Source organism: Somniosus microcephalus, chromosome 6, assembly GCF_052327205.1.
Source record: "Somniosus microcephalus isolate GS21.2 chromosome 6, FLI_Smic_1.0, whole genome shotgun sequence".
NCBI lineage: Eukaryota > Metazoa > Chordata > Chondrichthyes > Squaliformes > Somniosidae > Somniosus > Somniosus microcephalus.
The window spans coordinates 166,215,490-166,226,130 of NC_140992.1; positions in this window are offsets into that span (position 1 = coordinate 166,215,490).

Sequence of the window (10,641 nt, forward strand, 5' to 3'; positions counted from 1 at the left end):
ACCTGCTGAGTATTTCCAGCATTTTCTGTTTTAATGTCAGATTTCCAGCATCCGCAGTATTTTGCTTTTGTATCAAATGAATAGTGTCAGTTTCGCGTCAGTTGCAATTGTTCGCATTGAGCTCGAGACAGTTTAATTGACAAAGTGCAAATTACATGTTATTGGAGGCTGAGTAATTTTTGTTCCTATATTTTTGTATGTAAGAATGGTTGATATCAGGAATGTATGGGCCTGGGGGGAGAGGGGCGGTGAGCTGTCAGGAATGCAGAGTATTGGAGGCATTCCTCAATGGCCATGTATCTGCTTCTCAATTTCAAACGTTTTGCCCTGCATTGAAGCTGTGGCCTAGAAATTCAGTTGGCTGCGCCAGCCGTTAACGCCTTAGGAGGAGCAGATCTCGAGCGCTAGGCGCTTAGCGCCTGGGCGCAGTGTGATCTGCGCCTCGCCCCAACTTCAGTAGACATTTAGCACCGGCGCAAAGTCTTTGCGCGCGCTCAGCTGCGCGTGCAGATCATGACGTCATTTCGTCGTGCAACGCCCTTTGTGCGCCCGGAACCGGAACTTCACTTGCGCCACCCCATTGTGCGCCTGGCGGCCCAAACGACTGTGAAGTGGAACGGTACACAGCCGAGGCGAGCCGCGGGGAGCGCAAATTAAAGGGCACTCCTGCAGTAGAAAAGGCAGCCGTTTTGCAACACTTTGTGAGAGACAAAGATGATGATGATGATGGAGGAGGAGGAGGAGGAGGAGGAGGAGGAGGAGGAAGGAGGAAGGAGGAATGATGATGATTGATGATTGATGATTGATGATGATTGGTGCCGGTACCACATAGCAAACTGATGGAGAGAAGCCCTCCCCAATAACACAAATACAGCAGTCTCGGCCTTTCAAAAAAACAAATCCACCCTCCCCCTTTAAGAGCTCACCGGAGCCAGAGTGTCTGCCGTCAGTCAGCAGCTCGCCGCACCTGCCCTGTGCCCAACTTCCGGTGTTAGCGCCCGGGCCGCCGGCTTAGCGCCTAAAGAGAGCCGTGCATCGCCAGTTTTAGTGCTCGACCAAACTCTTAGGGTGAAGCTAATGAATATCAGCGAAGTGGCCTCGAATTTGCGCCGGGCACAAATTTAGCGGCCGCCCGACTTTACCGCCCCAAAAGTGGCTATAATGAATTTCTACGCCTATATTTCTAAACATGGGCCCTGGCCTTTGGGTGACATTGACCGGCCTTTGATTGTGACTCGCGAGATTTAGCTGCCTGTTGTAGAAATATTTAAATAAACACAGCAAATAACACATTTATTTTCACTTAATTTCAAATAAGGAACAATGGCCTAGAGATTCAGTAAGGCGCTGCCAGCTTTGCGGCCAGTTACCGCCCAAAGAGTGCTTCTGCGCCAATAGAGGAGGTTGCGCTGATATTGAGCTCAGCGGTAATGGCGGCGGTAGCCAGTAGCGCTGCGCCGGCACCGATGACGGCATCGGTGTGTGCAGTGCCCCGTTTCCACCCCGATGCCGGCCTGACGCCCATATTCAGTTGCCGCTGCCTCCTTCGTGGCGGCCGCTACTAACATCCGGAGACCAGGGCCTTACTGCAGCCTTAGTGGGGCGCATAAAGGTGGAGGTGCGGCCGGCCGCTTTTTCGGCGGCCGCTGCCCGCACCTCCTTCCCCGGCCTCCTCCACCACCCCCCCCCGCGGCATTGCCAGCTGCTTTCCGCGAGCCCGGCACTTCTCCGTGGTGCCGGGCTCATTTGCTGGCAAAATCCAGCAGTGATCTCCCCTTTGCAGGCACCTCCACCTTAAGAGAAGGAGGAGGCCTGCAGTACCGCAGCCTGCCACACCGCATCGGGTGTCGCAGCGGCACCTAGAGTGCTGAAATTCAGTTTCAGCGCCCCAAGCGGGGGCGGGCACACACTGGAATAGCACCCGGTTCCGACTTGGGGTACAAAAACTGAATATCTGATGGTCGCAACCGGCTCCGCGCCCAGCGCTAACTTTTGGGCGCTAGCCAGCTGGCGGGGCCATAGTGAATTTCTAGGCCAATCTGTTTTAACAAATCCCCACATCAGCAGAATAACAAGAACATTAATGCTCATAAAATATGAACAGCGAGGGAGGAATGTGAGGCTCTAATGAAAGCAGGATAATACTGAGAGCAGGGACAGATGTGGAATCGCTGCTCAGATACAGAGAGGGCTGGAGAAGCAAAGCAAACATTGGAGTCAAACTGGCCGCGTCAGCGGGGAAAGAGAAACAACTCGCATCTCCTGGGGTAAAACTACCCGTGTCCTTCCCCAGTCACAGCATCATCCAGGGGACTAGTGCACCGAGAACACTCCATTCTCCAACTGTGTGAAGGGGTCTTATACCGGGAGCAATCGTGGACTGTGTTAAACAGGTTCCCATATGAGCAGGTCAGCGACACACTGTCCTTGTAAAGTCAGGTGAATTTGTAGTGAATGTTGCACCATCAGTTTGGTAGAAGGTGACGGGGACTGAAGAGGAAAAAGACTCAGACTAAGGAGTCGGACCGTCCTTTAGACTGAAATCTACTCCACACACTCCAGTTATAGGCTGCACACACTCCTGTTACAGGCTCCGAACACTTCAGTTACAGGCCCCTGATCATGAAGGGGCTCAGGGGTCCCGCCACTCAGGAGATTCTGGATGATATTTCCTGTTACCCATTCAATGAAGAGAGCATATTTATTAGGGGCCCTGGAGTGTCACAGCAGTCCCGCACTGCACCTTTAACCGTTTGATCAGTAAAACTCATCAATTGTATTCAGTTTTGTTGGCCCAATAGAATCATAGAATGTATACAGCACAGAAGGAGGTCAATCGGCCCGTCAAGCCCGTGCCGGTTCTCTGCAAGAGCAATTCAGCTAGTCCCACTCCCCCGCCCTTTCCCCGTAGCCCTGCATTGTTTTTTTCCTTCAGGTACTTATCCAATTCCCTTTTGAAAGCCACGATTGAATCTGCCTTCACTACTCTCTCAGGTAGTGCATTCCAGATCGTAACCATTCGCTGCATAAAGAAATGTTTTCTCATGTCGCCTTTGGTTCTTCTGCCAATCACCGTAAATCTGTGTCCTCTGTTTCTCGACCCTTTCCCCAATGGGAAAAGTTTCTCTCTATCTACACTGTCTAGACCCCTCATTTTTTCGAATACCTCTATCTCCTCTCAACCTTCCCTGCTCTAAGAAGAACAACCCCAACTTCTCCAATCTATCCACGTAGCTGAAGTCCCTCATCCCTGGAACCATTTTTGTTAATCTTTACTGCACCCTCTCTAAGGCCTTCTCATCATTCCTAAAGTGCAGTACCCAGAATTGGACACAAGGCTCGAGTTGAGGTCGTACCAGTGTTTTGTAAATGCTCATCATAACTTCCTTGCCTTTGTACTCTATGTCTCTTTTTATGAAGCACAGGATCGCGTATGCTTTTTTAACCGCCATCTCAACCTGCCCTGGCACCTTCAAGGATGTGTGCACATACAACACCAGGTCTCACTGTTCAGGCACCCCCTTTAGGATTGTACCCTTTAGTTTAGATTGCCTCTCCTCATTCTTCCTACCAAAATGTACCACTTTGCACTTTTCTGTGTTAAATTTAAGCTGTCACGCGCCCGCCCATTCCACCAGCCTATCTATGTCCTCTTGAAGTCTATCACTATCCTCCTCACAGTTCACTATACTTCCAAGTTTTGTGTCATCTGCAAATTTTGAAATTGTGCCACGTACACCCAAGTCCAAGTCATTGGCTGTCATTTTATTATCTTATTTCCTGTTAGAGTTTATTTGCTTCCCAATTTTCGGGATAGTACCTCTAATGAGGTCACCCGCCCACCCTTTTCTTTGTTCGTTGTCCCTGTCCGTTCCCTATCTGGTCGCCCATGATGATTGCCATGTACTATTCAGTTAATGGGAGCTCCAACCGCTACCTCCCAATATTAAAATAGGAAATAAATCCAATGAGAACTGGGATGTAATTGTTAAAGTGTATCTCTCTATTAAAATATTCACAACGATTAACAGCAGACACCCAGACACAGGCGGTGTGAATCCAGACTCATGTCTCAAAGGTGAAACGGCACTGAGCTGACAAACCGCCTTACCAACTCCTGTAGTCACTGGACAGTAATACTTCCTAAATAAGGGAATTCCTTTTATGTAACCGAAGCTGTGGTCTCCACAGTCTGAGGTGTATGTGTTACCATCCCTTCATGATCCTATATCTGCTGGACATAAACACCGGAAATCCGACTTCAGTGTGAGTTAAGGGTAAGGAATCAGAGTGTGGTAAGTGATTCTCTGTAAATTATGTCATTCTGTTATTCAATATGAACCGAAACAAAACCACTTCCTGCCATGTTTGCCTAAATTACAACAATACTAATAGGCATGCCCCTCCTAGATAGAAGTAACTGGGCATGTATCATAAGGTCATGGAGTCATAACGGCGCAGACAGAGGTCCAGCATAGGAGACTGGTCAGGAAGGTAAGAGCCCATGGGATCCAGGGTGCCTTGGCACATTGGATCCAAAACTGGCTTAGTGGCAGAAGGCAGAGGGTGATGGTGGAAGGTTGTTTTTGTGACTGGAAGCCTGTGTCCAGTGGGGTACCGCAGGAATCAGTGCTGGGTCCCTTGCTGTTTGTGGTCTACATTAATGATTTGGATGTGAATGTAAAAGGTATGATCAGTAAGTTCGCAGATGACACGAAAATTGGTGGGGTGTTAAATAGCGAGGCGGGAAGCCTCAGGCTACAGAACGATATAGATGGGTTGGTCAGATGGGCGGAACAGTGACAAATGGAATTTAAACCTGAAAAGTGTGAGGTGATGCATTTTGGATGGACTAACAAGGCAAGAGAATATACAATGAATGGTAAGACCGTAGGTAAGACAGAGGATCACAGGGACCTTGGTGTGCATGTACATAGATCGCTGAAGGCAGCAGAACAGGTGGATAAGGTGGTTAAAAAGGCATATGGGATACTTGCCTTCATTAGCCGAGGCATAGAATATAAGAGCAGGGAGGTTATGATGGAGCTGTACAAAACGCTGGTAAGGCCACAGCTGGAGTACTCTGTGCAGTTCTGGTCGCCACACTATAGGAAGGATGTGATTGCTTTGGAGAGGGTGCAGAGGAGATTTACCAGGATGTTTCCTGGGCTGGAGCACTTCAGCTATGGAGAAAGACTGGACAGGCTGGGTTGTTTTCCTTGGAGCAGAGAAGGCTAAGGGGGGACCTGATTGAGGTATACAAAATTATGAGCGGCATAGATAGGGTGGATAGAAAGGAACTTTTCCACTTAGTAGAGGGGTCAATAACAAGGGGGCATAGATTCAAGGTAAGGGGCAGAAGGTTTAGCGGGGATTTGAGGAAAAACATTTTCACCCAGAGGGTGGTTGGAATCTGGAACTCGCTTGATGGCCGGCGCGGTCGCGATGGGCCAAAGGGCCTCTTTCTGTGCTGTATAACTCTATGACTCCATGACTCTAAGTGCCTATCCAGTCTCTCCTTGAAAACATTGATTGTCTCTGCTTCCACCACTTCTCTTGACAGAGAGTTCCCGGTCCTCACCACTCGCTGTGTAAAAAGTGTTCCCTCACGTACTCCCTGTATCTCTAGCCCAAAACCTTAAATCTGTGTCCCCTAGTCCTTATACCATCAATTAGTGGGAACAGCCTTTCCCCATCTAGCCTATCCAAATCCATCACAATCTTCTACACCTCTATCAAATCACCCCTCAACCTCCTTTGCTCTACTGAAAACAAATCCAGCTTCTCCAACCTGTCCTTGTAGCCAAGATTCCCCCATCCCCGGAACGGTTCTTGTAAATCTCCTCTGCACCCTCTCAAGGGCCTTCATACCCTTCCTAAAGTGTGGTGACCAGAACTGGGTGCAATACTCCAGTTTTATAAAGGTTCAGCATAACTTCTCTATTTTTGTGTTCATTTCCTCTATTTACGAAGCCCAAGATACAATATGCTTTGCTAACCATTCTCTCCATATGTCCTGCCACCTTCAGGGAACTATGCACATTAACTCTCAGGTCTCTTTGTCCCTGCACGCTCTTTAAAACTACCATTAAGTGCATATTGCCTCTCCCTGTTCCTTCTGCCAAAAGGCATCACCTCACACTTCTCTGTATTAACTTTCATCTGCCACTTGTCTGCCCAATCTCTTAGCCTTTCTATGTCCTATTGCAGTCAATTTGTATCATCCTCACTGTTTGCCACACCCCCAAGTTTGGTGTCATCGGCAAATTTAGAAATTCTACTTTGTATTACAATATCCAGGTCATTTATATGTATCAAAAAACGCAGTGGCCCCAGCAGTGACCCTTGGGGAAAACTACTGTCTACCATACTCCAGTCCGAAAAGCAGCCATTTACCACAACTCAGTTTTCTGACCATAAGCCAATTCCTTATCCAAGCTATCATTTACCCACCTATTAAATGCACCTCGATTTTGTTTATCAGTCTTCTATGTGGTACTTTGTCAAACGCCTACCTAAAATCCATGTAGACAACATCCATTGCATTTCCTTCATCAATCCCTGTTACTTCATCAAAAATTCAGTAAGAATAATCAAGCATGATCTGACTTTTACAAATCCGTGTTGGCTCTCCTTAATTACCTCCCCCGCATCTAGGGAAGATTGGAAAGTTATGGTAAGCCCTTCTACTATTTCCTCCCCCAATTCCCTAAGCCATCTGGGATTCAGGCCATCTGGACCAGGCGACTTAACAATCAATCAGCTAGACTGTGGCCCAAGGATTTGCAAGTGACGCTTTTTAAAATTTTCCATAGGGCAACTGTATGCAGTCTGTATGTGTGTCAAGTTACTGTATGGCCATCGATGGTTAAAACTGAAACTAACAATGATTGGAAAACATCCCAAAATGTAAAGTTGTAAGCAAAACAAAGAAGGAGGTTTATATATAAAAATGTAACAGATAAGAAGATGCATCTTTGACGTGTATACATAAGACCGATATATCCTGCAGAAACAATTAGGTCGTGCTGCCTTGGCTTACTTCCTAGGATCCTCACTCTTCTTTCACACTGGCAGTCAGGTCCTCTGAGAGTAGTCACAGCGCGAGCGGCTTTCAGCCTCCAGGGATTGCACCTTGATTTTTACCCAGAACATCCCGCATTTACTGCACTGATGGATCAGAACCTTGGTGGGTAGATGTGTTCAGTTTTATTTCAGAACATTCTAACTGTTCAGAAAAAAGGGTTCTCTAAAGCACGTCATGTGGATTACCTTCAACTAAGAGCTTCATTCTTCACTCTGTTTTTCTTTCGGTACAGTGCAAGCAACAATTATGCAACCCAATACTTAAAATACTGTACATAAATGGAACGCCAGGGACATTCTACATATCTATTAAAAACACACACTCAGTATCCAGGATCACGAAAACTAGCATCATTAAAGTCATGAGATGGATTGTAACGAGGGCGCTGTCGCACCTTTGCCATAAATTCGGCGGAAAAGAGCAGCAGAATTGCAGGAAAAAGGTGTGAACAGGTATGCACCATGTTCAAAACATATTCACTGAAAGTTATCTGTATAAAATTATGTTGCGTGCAGTAAGGAACTGAATCATTGGGGAAGGGTAACAGGGGAACAATTATAAGTCGTGGTCCATGTTGGAACCAAAGACATAAGAACATAAGAAAAAGGAGCAGGAGTAGACCATTTGGCTCTTCGAGCCTGCTCCACCATTCAATAAGATCATGGCTGATCTTCTACCTCATCTCCAATTTCCTGCACTATCCCCATATCCCTTCATTCCGTGAATATTCAAAAATCTATCGATCTCTGTCTTTAATATATTCAACGATTGAGCCTCCACAGCCCTCTGGGGTAGAGAATTCTAAAGATTCACCACCCTCTGAGTGAAGAAAGTGGTAGGTGGAAGGGAACCATGAGGAACAGAGGAGAAATAAAGTACACAGAGGACAGGGCTGTATTCGAAAAAAAATAGTATAGCAATAGGAGCATAAAGACAGAGGAGTATTACAAAGCAAATCAAGGCGTGTTTGGTTAGTATGTGCGTAAATGTACAGAGATTGGCCAATAAACTTGCTGTGTTGCAGGCACACGTTGCCACATGTTTTATTATGATACAGCAGCAATACGGAGATCTGGCTCAAACAAGTGCAGGAATAGGATCTTAACGTTCTTGGCTAAAAATACATTCAGGAGAAATAGAGAAGGGAGTAAAGGAGGGGTGATGCAGTATTAATAAAAGGCGCTGTTACAGCCCTGGAAAGGGATGATGTGCTGGAGGGTTTAAAGGCAGAATCTCTTTGGTTCGTGTAAAGGGTCAAAAGAGGAGCTGTTACGCTGCTGGCTGTATATAATAGGCCACTAAATAGTAGGAAGGAGACAAAAGGGAATGTATGTATAGTCGAATTTCAGCAGAGTAGTGAGATTGGAGGACATCAGTGATCCTCATTCAGACGGAGAACAAACAGCGTAAAGGGCAAAGAGGGGGAGGAATTCTTGAAATCTGTACAGCAGAATCTTTTTAATCAGTATGTTTCCAGCCCAACGAGGAAGGAAGCAATGCTGGATCTAGCGCTGGAGAATAAAGTGGGGCAGTGGACCTAATTTCAGTGAGAGAGAATTTGGGAATAAATTATCATAATCTCTTTAGTTTTATCATTATTGAAAAGGACTGAGAACAATTAAGAACGAAAATGCTCAACTGGAAGAGAGCTAATGTGATTGAGTTAAAACGGGGTCTGGGCCAGGTAAATTGGAAAGAAAGATTGGAAGCAAAGATGGACAGGAAAAACAATGAATGCGCAATGGGAGGCCTTCAAAGAGGAGATGGTTCGGGTGCAGACCAGACACATTCCGATCAGGGGGGTAAGGAAGGGCATCATTATAAAAATGGAGATTAAAATGAAACCGAAAAAAGAGGCTTAAGATAAATGTCGGGTTCATAGTACAGTAAAGAATCAAGCTGAAACCTGAGAATGCAAAGGAGAACCGATAAAGGAAATAAGAGGGGCAGAGGGAATGCATGAGAATAGAATAGCATGAAACATAAAATAATACACGGAAGTATTTTTTATAATCATATAAAGATAAAAAATATAGTCACAGGAAACGTGGGGCCGATTAACGGCCGAAAGGGAAATCACGTGGAGGCAGAGGGCATAACTGAGGCAATGGATGAGTATTTTGCTTCTGTCTTCATGAAAGAAAAGGATACTTACAATGTTACAGTAAAAAGAGAGGGATTAGATAAATTGGATGGGATAAAAATAGATAATGAGAAGGTACTGAAAAGATTGACAGTAATCGAAGTAGAATAGTCACCCGGTACGGATGTGATGCGTCCTAAACTGCTGAGCAAAGTCAGGGTGGCTATAACGGAGGCTCTGGTCACAATATTTCAATTCCCTTTGCAAAGGGAAGTGGATAAAGAACACTGGAATGCAGAAAATGTTACACACCTGTTCAAAATAAGGGGAGCGAGTTAAACCAGGTATCTATTGGCAAGTCAGCCTAACATTGCTATTGGGAAAACTTCTAGAGACAATAATCCGAGACAAATTAATTGTCACTTGGAGAACATGGTTTAATAAACGACAGCCAACTTCGGATTTCTTAAAGACAAATCGTGTCTGACCTAATTGATTGAGTTATTTGATGACATAACGGAGAGTGTTAATGAAGGTAATACAGTTGCTGTTGTGTATATGGACTTTCAGAAGAACTGTAATAAATTTAAACATGATAGACTTGTTAGCAAAATTAAAGCCCATGGGATTAAAAGGGCAGTTGCAGCGCGGACACCAAATGGCTAAGAGGCAGAAAGCAGAGCGCGGTGGTGAACGGTTTTTTTTCACACTGGAGGGATGTACACAGTGGTGTCCCACAGGGGTCTGTATTAGGACCACTGCTCTTTTTGATATATATTAATTACCTGGACTTGTTTAGGTGCATAATTAAAAATTTTGTGAATGACACAAAGCTTGTAAGTTTAGAAAACAGTGAAGATTAGGCCCAGCAGTTCCTGTCACAACGCGTGAGTACGGACGGTGTACTCACGCGTGGGCCCGTTGGAAGTGCCGGATTTCAGCATGCACAGCGCATGTGTGGGAAACCGGCATTTCCTCTCCATCGAACTAAGGGGTTAAGAGGTCCAACGCGTGCGCGCAGGACTCTGCGTGCATGTGTTGAACTTCCTTCGTTTTGACAGGTTTGCGCGTGTGCAAGGGCCTGGACTTTTTAGAAATGAAAAAAGGAGGCGTAAGGAGTGGATTCTTGAAGGTAAGTGGTCTATTATTTAAAATTATTACATTTTTTCCACAGATTCATTGTTTATAAGGACTTTACAGTAAGCTAAGTTTATTTTTAGACCCGATTTCGTAAAAAAAAAATTTTTTCAAAAGTTTTATTAATTGTTTTAAATCGTTTTTTAAAAGTTATTTATAGTTTATTTAATTATTGGGATGGTTTTTTAAATTTTAATTAAAGTTAAACTAGACTTTTGGGCGCCCGTACTTTTCATGAGTTTGACAGTCTTTACTGTCAAACTCATGAATGAGTTTCCCCTCCCCTGATTGGCTGCAGAGTGCTCACCTGATCCCAGCCAGCACATCGCACTAA